General features: G+C 44.4%; 1 protein-coding gene across 3 annotated transcripts in view; it reads left to right on the top strand.

The window, feature by feature from the left end:
• DNTT (DNA nucleotidylexotransferase) overlaps positions 1-15693 on the top strand; it is a 335988-nt gene that overhangs the window by 231646 nt on the left and 88649 nt on the right. The gene's annotated exons all lie outside the window — the stretch shown is intronic.

A 15693-nucleotide genomic window follows, 5' to 3' on the forward strand; every position in this document is an offset into this window, starting at 1 on the left:
GGTGTCCAGCCTGTTCTGTAAATGACTTTCAGCTGGACTCTTTTTAATCTCAGCTCTTTGGGAATTTTGTGTGTATCTGTGATATTTTGTTCATACTGTGCGTATATTATCTTAATCCTCACCCCTTCATTTGTTCTAGGGGGACTTATGGGATTCCTATAACTAATTGTCCCACTTTATAAAGAAAAAGTGCTCTTAAACAACCTGCCCGACCACCCCTCCAAAAAAACCCAGCCTCTGCTCCCAGCAAAAATTTGAGATCAGGAGACCTTTAGAGGCATACTACTTCTGGGTACATGTTGGTTGTACAATAGTCCCCAGTAGGCTGATGTTTTCTCTGTCTTTCCTAATAGGGATCATTTGCTAATATCTGTTTATTTCACAGCTGTGGTTTACTTTTTTTTCTCTCAATGGAAAGGCAGTGAATGATATGAGTAAAATGCCATTGATATTTTTATACAGCTTGAATGTATTGCTTCTGAATGTATTGGTTTGGTAAGAAAAGTCCAGTTTCATCAAGATGTAAATTCAGAGCATTGCCTAATAACCAGCGTTTATAAATTTGTATGTCTTTCCTCACAAAGTAATTCTTTTCCTAATACTGGCAAGAACAAAAAGTATAAACAAAAGACCTGTAAAAGCAAAATTAAAAGAGATTCAGAACTCTTTCCTGTTTTCTATTATTCCTTCACATAAAACTTTGTATATCATATTTTGTGGACTAGGTCTCTCAGATGCATTAATGTTGCCCTGGGAATGAATGAGTAAATGTAGTACAGTATTTGATAATTTATGGCCTGTTATCATGGAATCTTGCTTCATTCATTGAGTTCTAGATCATTTTGTGATCATACTAATCATTATTATGGTTTATCAGATGTTGAAAATGGTCAATTATTATTCATTTAAGCCTGTCCCTAGAATGCAAATGCTTGTACATTTCATTGAATGCAAATCAACGGTTCCTTTGAAGTTACTTGGAGTGCTCACCTATATAAAGTTCAGTATGTGTGTAAGTGGTTTCCAGGATCAGGTCCATGTGGACAATAATCAGTACCTGTAATACTGCCAGTGGGATTTTTATCTGAATGAGGAGGAGATAAGGCTTCCTGAATAGACAGTAACTTGGCTGCACTATGAATATTGCAAACTGAATAATTTTAAAATGGAAATTTTCCATCTGTTTCTGTCTCTTAGAAAACAAATAGAAATTGGCTGGCCTGCCTTTAATCTAGGCTCTGAGAATTTTTAGAGCCACTGGGCCAAACTCCTCCCTGGTGATGTATCTCAACAACTGTTTGAAAACCTTCTTTCCCTTTTAAATATTGAGTACCTTTTTCCAAAGTGAGAGTGCTTTTAGTGCCCTTCACATTTGAGGGGTGTTTAAATTACAGAATATGGCAGCTGTGAGGAAAGATTTTTTGACTGCCCTGAAAGCTGTATTAGTAAATCACATTCTTGCTCAAAAACTCCTAAGCAACAGAATAATATTCACTAGTTTTCTAATTATGTCAGCCAAATTACTTGCTATTTATCACACAAGAAATAAAATCCTTCCTGAACTGAAGTCCTTGAATAATCAAGTTAGAGTTGAAGCAGTCTGCAGGACCTGATTTTGTCAGATACTTAAGCTTCCTGGCTTTTCCATGGAAGCCTCTTTTCCAAATCCTGAGGAAGGTTAACTTCTTAGGATAAAGTTACACATCACACTTAGATCATACTAAGGGCATCTAAAAGGTGAGCACCTCTATGTTAAAGCTCATTAACTCATGCTATGTGCCCTCTGAGCATACCAAAGTTACAGCAGTTCAGGCAAGGGTTAACTCTAGGTCATGCTATCTAGTTCATGTTAGGACAACTTCAGACTGTACCATGGAGATAAAATGAGGAATTTGCATTCTTCCAGCATCCCAGGATAGAAACCTAGTAACATACAAAATTTGGGTTGGAAGGAACCTCAGGAGATAATCTAGTCCAACCTCCTGCTCAAAGCAGGACCATTCCCAACTATATTGTCCCAGCCAACGCTTTGTTTAGCATGGTCTTAAAAACCTCCAAGAATGGAGATTCCATCACTTCTCTGGGTAACCTGTTCCAGTGTTTTATCACCCATCAAGTACAAAACTTTCCCTAATAGCTAACCTAAATTTCCCTTGCTGCAACTTGAAAACAGTGCTCCTTGTTGTGTCATCTGCCACTACTGAGAACAGTCTAGCTCCATCCTCTTTCAAACCACCCTTCAGGTAGTTGAAGGCTGCTATTAAATGCCCTCTCAGTTTTCTCTTCTCTAGAGTAAATAAGCCCAATTCTCTTAGACTCTCCTCATAAGTCATGTCCCCCAGCCCCCAAACCATCTTTGTTTCCCTCTGCTGGATGCTGTCCAATTTGTCCACATCCTTTCTGTAGTGGGGGATCCAAAACTGAACACAGTACTCCAGATGTGGCCTCACCAGTGCTGAATAGAGGGGAATAATCACTTCCCTTGATCTGCTGGCAACACTCCTACCAATGCAGCCCAAAATGCTGTTAGCTTTCTTGGCAACAAGGGCACACTGTTGGCTCATATTTAGCTTATTGTCCACTGTGACCCCTAAGTCCTTTTCTGTAGAGCTACCAGTCAGCCCCCAGCCTGTATTGGTGCATGGGATTGTTCCATCCTAAGTGCAGGACTTGCACTTGTCCTTATTGAGCCTTATGAGATTTGTTTTGGTCCAATCCTCCAGTTTGTCTAAGTCTCTGAATCTTAACCCTACCCTCCACCAAATCTACTACTTCCCCCAGCTTGGTGTCATCTGCAAACTTGATGAAGGTGCACTCTATGCTATCTTCCAGGTCATTGGTGAATGCAGGCAAGAATTTTCCATGCCATGGAAAGGAGGGTGATACCTCAATAATTCCCACATACAGACTTGTTTCCTTTTTTAGAAGATAGACATGATATTGGCATTCCTCACTTCCCCAGGGATCTCTTAATTGTTCCAAATTCAAAGAATAAATTCATGGAGTCTTAGTACCAGTTTCTCACTGCCTGCCTTGTAGATGTCAGCATGTATGCCATCTAGTCAGTAGCCTTGTTCTTGGTTTTCTTGATGGCATACCAGACTTTATGACAGGAGGGTTGGTGAGGGGTCCCTTTTCAGGGTGTTGAGGGATAGAGTCAATGGTTATATTCATCACAGCTGACTTACCATTCAGGAGTGCTTCAAAGTGCTCTTTACATATAGCTTGGATAGATTCACTGTCTTTGAGGAGTGTTGAACTGTCCTGCGATTGCAGGCAAATAGGGCCATGGGAAATCATTCTGTAGATGGTTTTCATTGCCCAGAAAAAAGCTATCCATGTCATGTTTGTCACCACAGAGCTAATCTTTGTGGTTTCATTTGCCACCACTGATTTTTGATTTCCTGGATCCTCCTTTAAGCTATGGCTTTGAGGAAGTCTCTTTCTTCTGCTGAGATGAGGCATCATCTTGGCAAGAAGAATGATTCATTTTCCTGTCAAGGAAGGAACTGGATCTTGGTGTCACTCTCCTTGATCCAGTCTTGGTGTCAAAGGTTGGTATAGCCAATGGATTCAGCACAGGCCAAATAGACAGTGGTTTTAAATATCTTCCAGAGTTCCTCAATGTTGTCATTTTTTGTGGATATGTCAAATAAAGGAGAGCTGTTTATGGAGACATCGCTGGAGATCCTTACAGACCGTTGGATCTTAAAGAGATTTGGTGTTGAGTCCTTCACATTGCTTATACCTGTTTTTGGTGTTTCAGAGCAAGCTGGATTTTCATATTGGATCTAACAAGATGGTGATCTGTCCAGCAGTACTTAAAAATAAAGGCAGCCCAGCCAGGAGCACTGCAGGGCAGGCAGGGGAGTCTCTCCCTGGCATCTGCCAGGGGAAGGAGCTCCTGCCCAGGACAGCCACTCAGGGATGCTTGACTTTCTGATTTGCTCCCTACGGGAGGCCCCAGGAGCTCACAAGTTACCCTGGCTAGGAGGCATGCAATTTTCCCTTAAGGCCTGGGGTGCCCTTCAGTGGCACAGTTACACTGAGGCCCAGCAAGGGGCCTAAGGACCAGTGAACCCTGGCACAGACAGAGACTGTCAGGGTCCAGTTGGAGTGAGGTTATGCAAAGGCCTATGGGCAGCATCTTTATTCATTTATATTTCCATCAAGGCATGGCAGGTGAGATGGAAGGCACCCTAGAGGCAGAGAGGGGCACTGTCATGGAGTCACTAGGGGACATCACAGCCACCCCTAGGATCCTGACGTGTTACAAGCAGTCATTGGTTTCTTGCATGACTTGCATGATATGAACTTTTGTTTGATTACAGGCTGTAGAGTCATGCAGGAAAGAAACAGTATTAACCCTTAATGTGTGATAGCCACAGCATGTTTTAACTTTAACACCACTTAACATTCCATGGATTTAATATGGTCAAAGTGTAACGTGCAGCTTTGCCCTTATTTAGATTACCAACATTCTGGTTTTTTGTTCTTTATATAACAGTGCATTGAGCAAATGGAAATATTTTAAGAAGATCAGAGCAAGCTTCAAGAAATAAGAAAATGAATGTGCACCTTTTGAAAGATTGTTGGAGGGAACAAGGAAAAAGCTTGGAATAGGAAGAAAATATATAGATAAAAAAGTAAATAACTGTAATCTCAAAATAATCCAGCAAAACAGAATGGAGCAGGAGTATCACAGGAACTGAGCATACAAAGTTTCAAAATAGAAACGTATTAAGAAATACAATTTTATGTAAAAGAAGGCAACGTATCTTATGCAATAAAAATTAAAAGTTAACTAAAAAGTAAAGATGGATAAAGAAAAAGAGAAAGAAACAATATAGCAAGGATAGTTGGCAAACTGAGCTATGTTTATGAAAATCTCTGAGTAAGGAAAGACCTAGATTATATCTGAAAATATCAGCAAGAGTATTGTTAAGCAAGAGGAGCTAGAAGGAAATGGTGGTGGGGATGGAGGAATCGATCATTCAGAACGTACGCCTTTTGAAGTAGTGATGCTCCTCTCTCTCCCAATATGGCTAGGCACACTGTAGATTTTCTGAGATGCAAAAGTACATAAATCGTTGAAGCACAATAAATTGTCAATAATAAAGGTTATAATGAATTCAGTTATATAAAGATGTTTAGTACTGTATCAGATCTATCTGAATATTTTGTAACTGAATTTAATTTTCTTTCTATATTTCCTTCTTTATATTCTTGGACATAAGCAATTCTTTTTTCAAACATAAAGTGTTACCATTTTCTTTGTATTTCATACACTTCAGGGAGGGGTGGAAAGTTAAGACACGCTTATATAAATTCAAGCACAGACATGGAAATCTAATATTTTTCTTCATACCCACTTGAACTCTATGTAAGCATGAAGGCTACTAAATGGTTTTCAGGATTTTGACACACAACTCTTCTCTTCACAAAGGCTGTTCAAAGCCATCCATTAGTGAACTCTGTGTACGTGTTAGCGGAGTACCACTCCACTTACACTCAAACAGAATTCAGTTAATCAAGATCACTGTTGGTATGACACAGTTATCAGAATTACACAAAACAGGCCCCCAAAATAGACTCTACGTGTTACAATGCTTAACTTGTTACCTCAACCAGAATTCAGTTGATCAAGATCACTGCTGCTATGACATAGTTATTACAATGAGTTCAAGGTGTCCCCAAAACGTACTCTACAAATTGCAGTGCTTAACATGTTACAGATATTACCTCTTTAGGGAATAATAATCTTATTTTCTCATATATTATTTTTCAACAATATTATCCATGTTTGATAAGAATACTTTTAATGTATGGTGAGTTGAACTCTAAATTTTAGATTTAAAGAAATCCAAACTCTAACAACCCATACAATTAATTGGGTGTACCATATGAGACACTTACCAGCTTTAAACAAATTTAGCGTGACATCATTTGAACACATAATTAGTAGAAAATATTTTGCTGCTTATATACATCGGACCTGCATATGTAATGAAAGTAGTCCTCTGTTACTCTAGGTTTAATTCTGCTATGTGTCAAGACTTACGGCCCCAACACAGAAAGGCACTTAGGGCTAGCTCCAAAATAATTATATAGGTGCTGAAAACAGGATTCAGATTTTAGGTTCTAAATCTGACATTGCAATTCAAAAAACAAAACAAACAAAAATCCCTGATCAGCAGCTGCCTGATTATGGATTTTCTTGGATAGCTTCAAATTCAATGACTCTGTCCCTGATAACTCCCTGACAAATACCACACGTTGAAAAATTGGTCCCAGATTGGCATCAGGCAGTGTCCTGCTGTGTCTGCTGAGAGGATGCAGCTTGATGCTGCCTGGCACTTTAAGAATACTGCTCTATATAATTCCTCCAGGTGGGGAGGAAGCCAGAAACAATCTCTTGAACAAGAGGTTCATACGGCACTGTGCCCAGGCTGATTAGCTCTGCCTCTGTTCTATGTGAATGTGGCTATTCTAATTAGCTCTGCTGAGAGGCAGAGATAACTTACCTGGGCACAATGCTGTGTGACTGTGGCTATGTTTCTTCAGGGTCAGGAGGCAGCTGTAGCTGAAAATTCCCTGAATGCCTATAATGTTTTTAAGGCATCAGTAGCTATTGAGCATGGGAGTTAGGGATACAGCATCAGAATTAGAACAGTTCTGGACACTGAAAGTGAAAGAGGAACAGTAGAAAAAAAACCAACCCTGGTCACACCCAGTTCACTCTCCCTTTCAGCATCTACTGTATGCCACTGCATGGCACAGGATCCTGAGCAAGATGAATCTATGGTCTGACTGAGTAAATGGCAGGTCTTATGTTTAGTTTCATAGTTTTATAGTTGGTAGGGTTGGAAGGGACCTGAGGCGATCATCGAGTCCGACCCCCTGCCATGGCAGGAAAAAGTACTGGGGTCAAACGACCCTGGCAAGGTGTTCATCCAGCCTCCTCTTACAGACTCTTAAAGGGTTCTTATGCTCTGAATGGCCCAGAAGTTCTTATGCCCAGAACTAGTTTCAGAAGCATGGCACCTGCCTGGAATCCAAGAATTAGGTAGACCAGCACAGACGTCCCTTGAGGGAGCCTCATCTATTAGGCATATGCATCAATGGGGCTTGTTAGGACGTCTGGGTTCTTGTGTCTATTCCAGTATTACCATTGGTTTTTATCCAATGGCTGTTTAATGTGTATATATAACTAGTCATGGGAGCAAGTGCTAGAACCTCCATGAGTGCCCTAATCATTGGCTAGCATAGGGTGAGGAATCTCTACCCTTCTTGTTGGGCAGGGTGGCACCTTAGATACTAGTGGTTATAGGGGCATGAGCTTTTGTGGCATCTGAAAATAGTTTGTTGCCTACAAAAGCTTATTTCTCTGAACCAGTTAGTTTCCAAGGACATTTTTACATATGCTCTGGGGTGTGGGTGGGGTGTTTTAATTAGAATGTTGGGAGCCACTCTAATTAAAACGCCCACAGTGTCTTGTGTATTCAGTGTTCCACATTTCAAAATGGTGGCAGGGGCACTTTAACTAAAGCTGGTTTGATGAGCTCTGGTTAAAGCGCTCCCATGAACATTTTGAAATGTGGAGATGCTGAATACATGAGATGCAGCAGCACATTGGAGCATTCTGATTAATTGAATCCACTCCAATACATTCTAATCAGAATCCGTTGTGCCATTGTACAGAGATCTTTTTCTCCAAGGAGCTGCTGGTGAAGGATACCATCTAAAAATCTGCTCCATTTAGGATGGAAACAGACATTGCCTTTTGTCACCTTTGGGTGCCAGTACACGAGCATGGAGGCTGCTCCAACGTGCTGTAATTACAGTGATTAATTACCATGCTCCAGCAGCCTCTTGCATCTTGTGTATCAACTTCCCCACACTTCAAAATGGCAGTAGGGGTACTTTATCTAAGTCTTGCTGAGCAAGCTTTATTTCAAGTCCCCCAACACCATTTTGAAGTGTGGGGTACCATTGTGAAGTGTGATGCATAAGATTAATGGGCACATTAATTACAGTGGCTCTTGGAGCCACTCTAATTAAAACACCACCCCTTCACCCCTGGACCATGTGTAAAAGTGCTCACACTTTTTTTTATGGCAGTACAATTTTTTTATGGCAGCACAAAGGCCAAGCAAACAAACCATTCATATCCCTTGTCATATGACAAACTGTGGCCATGATGAAGGTGGTATCAATTTGTGCTGCTATTTAGCAGTGAATGTGTGTTTACTTTATGGCAGGATGGTGCCGGGAGTCTGGAGCTGCCTCCATTTTCTAGCAGCTCTGCGCATAGCTTGTGGGACTTGAGGCTCTTGATCCTGCTGCATACCCCAGGAATTCCCATACAGGATTGGGCCCCTCAAACCTCTGGAGTCCCTTCCTGGGGTGTCTGGAGAGTGAGGACGGCTACAGGATGCCAGTGCTTTCTCCCCATAAACTAAACCAATGTCTGCTGCTAAATAGAGGCACAAATCGATACCACCTTCATCACATCCACAGTTTATGGCCAGATGCAACCCAACACAGCTGATCTGCTTCATTTGACTGTCTATTTCTAGCCTTAATGGCCTAAAGCATAAAAAGAAGTGTGGAGGGGCAGAGAGTGCCTCTAACAAAGGAACAGGAATGACACAGAAATGGGTTTAGCTCCATAGCCTTGTACATCCATAGTTTCATTATAGGTAGAATTGGAGGATCTGAGCAGATCATCAAGTCTGACCCCCTGCCATGGGCAGGAAAGAATGCTGGGGTAGGAGTGAGCATCACTTCCCTTGGAAGTTGGTTCCATATCCTAGCCACCCTGTGAAGTAGTACTTCCTGATGTCTGAATCTACTCTCGGTCAACTTATGGCCATTATTCCTTGTTACTCCTGTTAGTGCTTGGGGGAATAGGGTCTCTCCCATAGCCTGCTGGCCCCCTTGGCCAGTTTGTGATGGCTACCAGATCCCCTCTCAGCCTTCTCTTGTTGAGGCTGAACAGGTTCAGGTCCCGTAGCCTCCACTCATAGGGCCTTCCTTGCTGCTCTCTGATCATGCGAGTGGCCCTCCTCTGGACCCTCTCAATGCTGACCATATGAAGTGTGCACCCATGCCCTGAAGTGTGGCACCCAGGACTGGATGCAGCCTGACCAGTCTAATAGGAGGGGGAGGATCACCTCCTTGGACCTGCTTGTGATGCATCTGTGAATGCATGACAAGGTGCCGTTAGCTTTCCTGACTGCATCCCCACACTGTCAGCCCATGTTTATTTTGGCGTCAATAATGACTCCAAGATCCTTTTCTGCCTCTGCACTAATAAGAAGGGAGTTCCCCAGTCTGTAGGTCTGCTGCTGGTTCTTCCTCCCCAGGTGCAGGACCTTGCACTTGTCAATGTTGAATTCCATTCTATTCTCATCTGCCCACCCCGTAACCTGTCTAGATCTAGTTGCAGCCTGTCCCTCTCCTCCAGCATGCCCACTTCTCCCCACACTTTAGTGTCATCTGCGAATTTGAACAAGGTGCTTTTCACTCCCTCAGCCAAGTCGCTGATGAAGATGTTGAATAGTGCGGGCCAGAGGACCGAGCCCTGGGGGGCCTCACTGCCCACATCCCTCCAGGTCAAAAAAGACCCCTCCACCACCACTCTCTGGGTGTGGCTCTCCAGCCAGTTTGCACCCCATCTGACTTTGTAGGCATCAATGCCACAGTCACCTAATTTCTTAATGAGAATGGGGTGAGAGACAGTGTTGAAGGCCTTCCTAAAGTCCAGAAAGACTATGTCCACCGCAACACCTGTGTCCAAGGATTTTGTGATCTAGTTGTAGAAGGCCACCAGGTTGGTCTGACAGGACCTGCCTGGAATGAATCCATGTTGGTTGCCCCTAAGCATGATATCCTCTGTTGGTCCCTCGCAGATGTGTTCCTGGATCCCTAGTTCCCTGAATGAAAATGACAAGAGTAATTAATTTGTTGGTAATAATTGGAGACCTACCAAACTGAGGAAGCAGGTGGCTGATTTCGCAGGCAGATCACAGGGTTGGCTGCCATTTTCATGGGCTTATCTCAGCAGCCCCCCCTCCCCCCCACACCTCTGATTGGCTGAGGGGGCCCCAGTGTGCTGCCCCTTGCTGCTGATTTCTTAAGAGGGCTGTCCATCAAGTGGCTTTGCCCTTTACTTGGTGAAATAGGGCAGGGCTGCATGACAGGCAGGCTTCTCAGCCAGTCAGCAGTGAGGGTTAGATACTCCACTTTTGTGTCAGCAGGCTGTGTAGAATGCTGCAGCAGCCATGAGGACTGCTGGCTCCCACTGAGGAGGCAATATTTTATTTTGAGTATTTCCCCCCGCCACATATTTTGCAGGCATTGCCCGATTTCATGCCTAATTTAATGATTTTTGTGAAATGTCAAATATAGTAGGTGTGTAGCAATAATGCTAGAGGAGAGGCAGCATGGACTAGTGACTAGGGAAGTAGACCACACACCAGAACACCTTAGTGACCTTCTTGACCAGGGGTGGGCAAAATACAGCCTGCAAGGCCATTTTATCTGGCCCATGGGGCCTCCTAAAAAATTTAGAAAATTAATATTTATCTGCCCTTGGTTTTTTGTACTCCAACTGCAACTGTACTCCTCCATTTTTGACAGGAACCAAGGGCAGCAGGACCCAGGGGAAGCCCGGTGGGCTCCCACAACAGCAGGGCCCATCCAGCTCTGGGACCCCATGGGTGTCCTGGCAGCATTAGAACCTCAGGTATGGGTTGGGGGAGGGAGAGCAGGGGAGGACCCTGGGCAGGGAAGGAACCTAGGCATGGAAGGAGCCTGGGGAACAGTGGCCTGGGTAACAGCTGAGCACAGGGTGGGGAAAAGCGACTCCACCCCCACCCCATGGCTGCTGCCCCATGCTGCAGCCTTTTCCAGCTTGCTTTGGGCTGCCTGTGCCTGCTCCAGACAGCCCCGTGGGCTGCAAGGAGCTGCAGCAGGGAGCGCTGGCCATGGGGCAGGTAAGGGACCACTTCCCCCCCGTCCCACGCTCAGCACCACCTTGTAACCCAGCCCCACTGCCAGCCTGGGCCCTGTGCTGGCTCCAGGCTCACCTACTGGGACTCCATGTGGTGACAGCAGCTGCGGCTCCCCTGCTTGCCATGCTGGGCAGTGTTTGCCACTGCCACCTGTGGCCTATCCAGCTCTGGGTGGGCAGCAGTAGTTAACACTGCCTGGTGTGGCAAGTGGGGTGGCAACAGCTGCTGCTACTGATGGGCAAGCCCAGAGCTGGTGTGGAGCCCAGGCTGGCAGCAGGGCTGAGTTACAAGCTGGTGCTGAGTACGGGGAAAAGCGGTCCCTCGCTCGCTCCATGACCAGCGCCCCATGCTGTAGCTGCTTGCAGCTTGCATGGGGCTGCCTGTGCCTGCTCCAGACAGTTCTGCATGGGCTGCGAGCACCTGCAGCAGGGAGCACCAGCCATGGGGTGGGCGAGGGGCTGTGTTTCCCCATGCTTAGCACCAGCTTCTTCCCTGCCAGCAACCCGGGGGTCGAGACTGTGCATTGCTCTCTGCCTGTACTGCGGGGCTGGGAGGCACTGGGAGTGAGCAGGTGCAGGAGCCGGCAGGAACGTGGGGCCCACACTGGTGTCCCGGGGCCAGTGCCAGTGGGGCCCAGAGCAGGGTGGCAGGAGCATGGGGTCCCAGCTGGCAAGGACTCTATGGAGCTGGGTCAGCTCCTCCCTCTCCCTGCTGGTGCAACCAGCCTGGCTCCACAGACCCCTGCCAGCCTGTGCCCTGCTTTGGGCCCCACCGATGCTGGCTCTGGGACATTGGTCCCTAGATGGTGACCAGGGGGCGGGGCACCTGTCAAGGGGTGGGGCACGTGTCAAGGGGTAGGGCTACCCATGCGGCCCTTGACAGCCTCCAAAACTGTATAAGTGGCCATCCACCTGAAATAATTGCCCGCCCCTGTTCTTGACTCTTCTATTGACCAGTGTGTCCCACGGGACAAGTAAGTCTTACCTCTATGCTTCATATTCCACAAATGGGGATGATCCATAGTTTCATAGTAGCTAGGTTTAGGAGGGACCTGAACAGATCATCTAGCCTGACCCCCTGCCACAGGCAGGAATGAATGCTGCGTTCACAAGACCCCAGACAGGTGATCATGTAACCTCTTTTTGAATTTGCCCAAGGGAGGGGCAAGGACCACTTCCCTAGGTAGTTGGTCCCAGATTCTGGCCACTGTGACTGTAAAATATTGCCTCCTGATCTCTAACCTAAACCTATTCTCCATCAGCTTATTCCCATTGTTTCTTGTCACCCCAGGTGGTACTGGGGAGAATAGGGCTCTTCCTATATGCTGATAATCTCCCCTGATGAGTTTGTGGGCAGCCACCTCAGCCTCCTCTTGTCGAGGCTGAACAGGTTCAGGTCCCTCAGTCTCTCCTCATACGGCCTGTCCTGCTGCCCTCTCACCAAATGGGTGGCCCTCCTCTGAACTCTTTCCAGGCTGGCCACATCCTTTTTAAAGTGCGGCGCCCAGTACTGGATGCAGAACTCCAATTGAGGCCTGACCAATGTCACATAGAGCAAGAGTATTACCTTTCTGGACCAGCTTGAGATGAATCTTTGGATGCATGACAAGGTATGGCTGGTCTTGCTGGCTGTGGTGTGGCATTGGTGGCTCATGTTCATCTTGGAGTCGATAATGACTCCAAGATCCCTTTCTGCCTCTGTGCTTTCAAGGAGGGAACTCCCCAGCCTGTATGTATGCTGTGGATTCCTTCTCCCAAGGTGTAGCACCCTGCATTTGTCTACGTTGAACCCTATCCTATTCTCATCTCCCCTCTTGTATAGTCTTGTCTAAATATATTTGCAGCCTCCCTCTCCCTTCAAGTGTGCCCACTTCACTCCACATCTTGGTGTCATCAGCAAACTTGGACATAGTGCTTTCAACCCCTTTGTCCAAGTCACTGATGAAGGTGTTAAACAGTGGGGGCCTGAGGACTGAGTCCTGGGGGTCTGCAGCACTCACATCTTGCCAGGTTGAGTATGACCCAACCACCACTACTCTCTGGGTGCACCCCATCAGCCAGTTTTTACCCATCCAACTGTGTAGGCATCAATGCCACAGTCGCTTAATTTATTAATGAGAATGGGGTGAGAGACAGTGTTTAAGGCCTTCTTAAAGTCTAGAAAGACTACATCCATGGCAACACCATCATCCAAGGATATAGTTACCTGGTCATAAAAGGTAATCAGGTTGGTTAGGCAGGATCTGCCTTTGATGAACTCATGCTGGTTACCCCTAAGCATGATCTCCCTTGCTGGCCCCCCACAGATGTGCTCCTTGATGATTTTCTCTAAGAACTTCCTGAGGACCGAGGTGAGGCTTACGGGCCTGTAGTTACTTGGGTCCGCCTTCCTCCCTTTCTTAAAAATGGGGACCACATTAGCTAGTTTCCAATCCCCCAGCACCTGGCCAGATGACCACAAATGCTCATACAGCCAGGCCAAGGGCTCCGTGATGGCCCCTGCCAGCTCCCTCAACACCCCTGGGTGGAGGGCATCTGGACCTGCAGATTTAAAAATGTCCAGCCCTTCCAGAAGATCCCTAACTACCTCTGTGCTGACCCAAGGCCTGTCAGAGCAATCCCTGAGATTTTCGCTGCCTCTGGTAGGAGGGATGTCCTGGTCCCTGTTCAAGAAAACAGAGGCAAAGAAACTTAAAAATATCATCTTTCTCGTCTGGCTTATAACCACAAGATTACCATTTAAGTCTTGCGGGGGCCCTACATTGGCTGATGCCCACTTCTTGCTCCCAATGTACTTGAAAAAGGACTTTTTGTTGTCCTTAATTCTGGATGGTAGCCTAGGTTCCATCTCTGCCTTGGTCTTTCTAATAGCCCTCCTACACTCACGGGCTGAGGATGAATACTCCTCTTTGGTGATAGCCCCTCCCTTCCACTGGTTGTATGCCACCCTTTTAGTCCTCAGGAATTCCAATAATCCTGTGCCTTGAAAAACGTTTTATGATAGTTAAATAACAAATGTGATAGATGAGTTTAAACTACCATAATAATTCTAAAATATAATAGATTTCATCTTCTAGTACAAGCTAAAATGTGTTTCATAGAGAGTATTTTACATTCTTAATGTCTCAGAGCTTTAGCTTCTATTCTTATTTTATGCCTTTACCAATGTTTTGTTCTAAACTTCTTTCCATTTGTTTAAGAGGTTTTGACTTGGTTGCAGTCATGGCACAATAGTTGTATTTCTCTAAGTTAGACTGCTTGTCAAATGTAAAACTGTGATTTTCATTTTTTGCAGCTAAATCTACTCTAGCATCTCTCAGTGCGATGATTTCCTGTCATATGAATGCCAGTTGACATGCTTGTCAGTTATGTGAATTCTTACAAATATTCCAGAGTTAAAGAACTCTCATTCACTTTTATAAAAGCATTGTAGGAGAAAAGACCTTTGGTTTTGGATATTTCTAATTTTTACTATGTTACAGTCATTTTATCAATTCTCTAGTCCTGCAGAACTGGAGAACACACATACATACCTGAATTGTAATATGTGTGATACAGCCACATGCTGTATGATGTATATAGTATTAGCTATGAAGGCCCCAGTTTTCTTGCAGTAATGTTTGAGCAATGCGGCCTCTGGGGAAATTTGAATGGATGAGAAAATAAAATCTATCCCTCCAACATGGGGCAAGGTTTGCCAGGTGACAGTCTGACACAATTTGAGCTGGAATTGCTTCTCCAGATCCATTTGAAAAACTTCCACAAGACTTTTGGGTTACTATAGTTGTTTGCATATAGACATCCCAAGACCTTTGACTTTCCATCTCACAGTCCTTTGAAATGTCCTATGCACAGATGTTTAGGCAGCCATTGTGGTAGTTCCTATACCATGATGATAGCATTATGCATAATCTGCGTTCCAGGGATAAACTTCACCTCAAAACAAAATGACCTATCCTCAAACCTTTCATAAGTCTAAGGTGGAACCTCCATGTAGCTTGCTTTTTATTTGCTTACACTAGTTGGATTTATCCAGCTTGCCAAATAAGATAACATGGTTACAAGGTAAGCTGAATAGATGTATTTAAAAAAACAGAAGTGGGACATTGTGAAATAAATAAAATTTAGTTTTCCTTAAAAAAAAAGAAAACATTTCTAATTAATACTCATGTATATGGGACCTAATTGTGCAATCCTTCCTCACATTCCTAAACAAATTTGCTAAGTTGCATAAAAAACCTTCAAAAACTGAGCTTATACTTTAAAATAGAATAAATATCCTACATAAAGGCACTGCTTGTCTTTCATAATAGAGTAGAATAGCTGCAATTTTACTTTTTTGTTCATTAAAATGTCTATCAAGAGCTAAAGAAAAATGTTATGGGCTGCAGTTAGACTGGCAAGTTGATCAGCTGCTGCTGTACAGGACTCATAATATCCACTGCTTGTCATGATTATGATTTTCTCCAAAGACAAGTGAAACCTTCTTTTCTAGGACAAAAGAGGAAAAAGAGAGATTTAACATCACCAAGGATCTGCCCCATCTAGTCTGAACAACAGAAGAAATACATCAAAAACTTTAAATCATTGCTTAACAAAGAACACTGACAGACCTGATAAAAGAAATAGAAGATTCTATTTTGATTATGTTTCAGAAAACATTGCTATCATTTTAT

The sequence above is a fragment of the Crocodylus siamensis genome, chromosome 7, assembly GCF_052110815.1.
Source record: "Crocodylus siamensis isolate JL-2025a chromosome 7, ASM5211081v1, whole genome shotgun sequence".
Taxonomy (NCBI): Eukaryota; Metazoa; Chordata; order Crocodylia; family Crocodylidae; genus Crocodylus; species Crocodylus siamensis.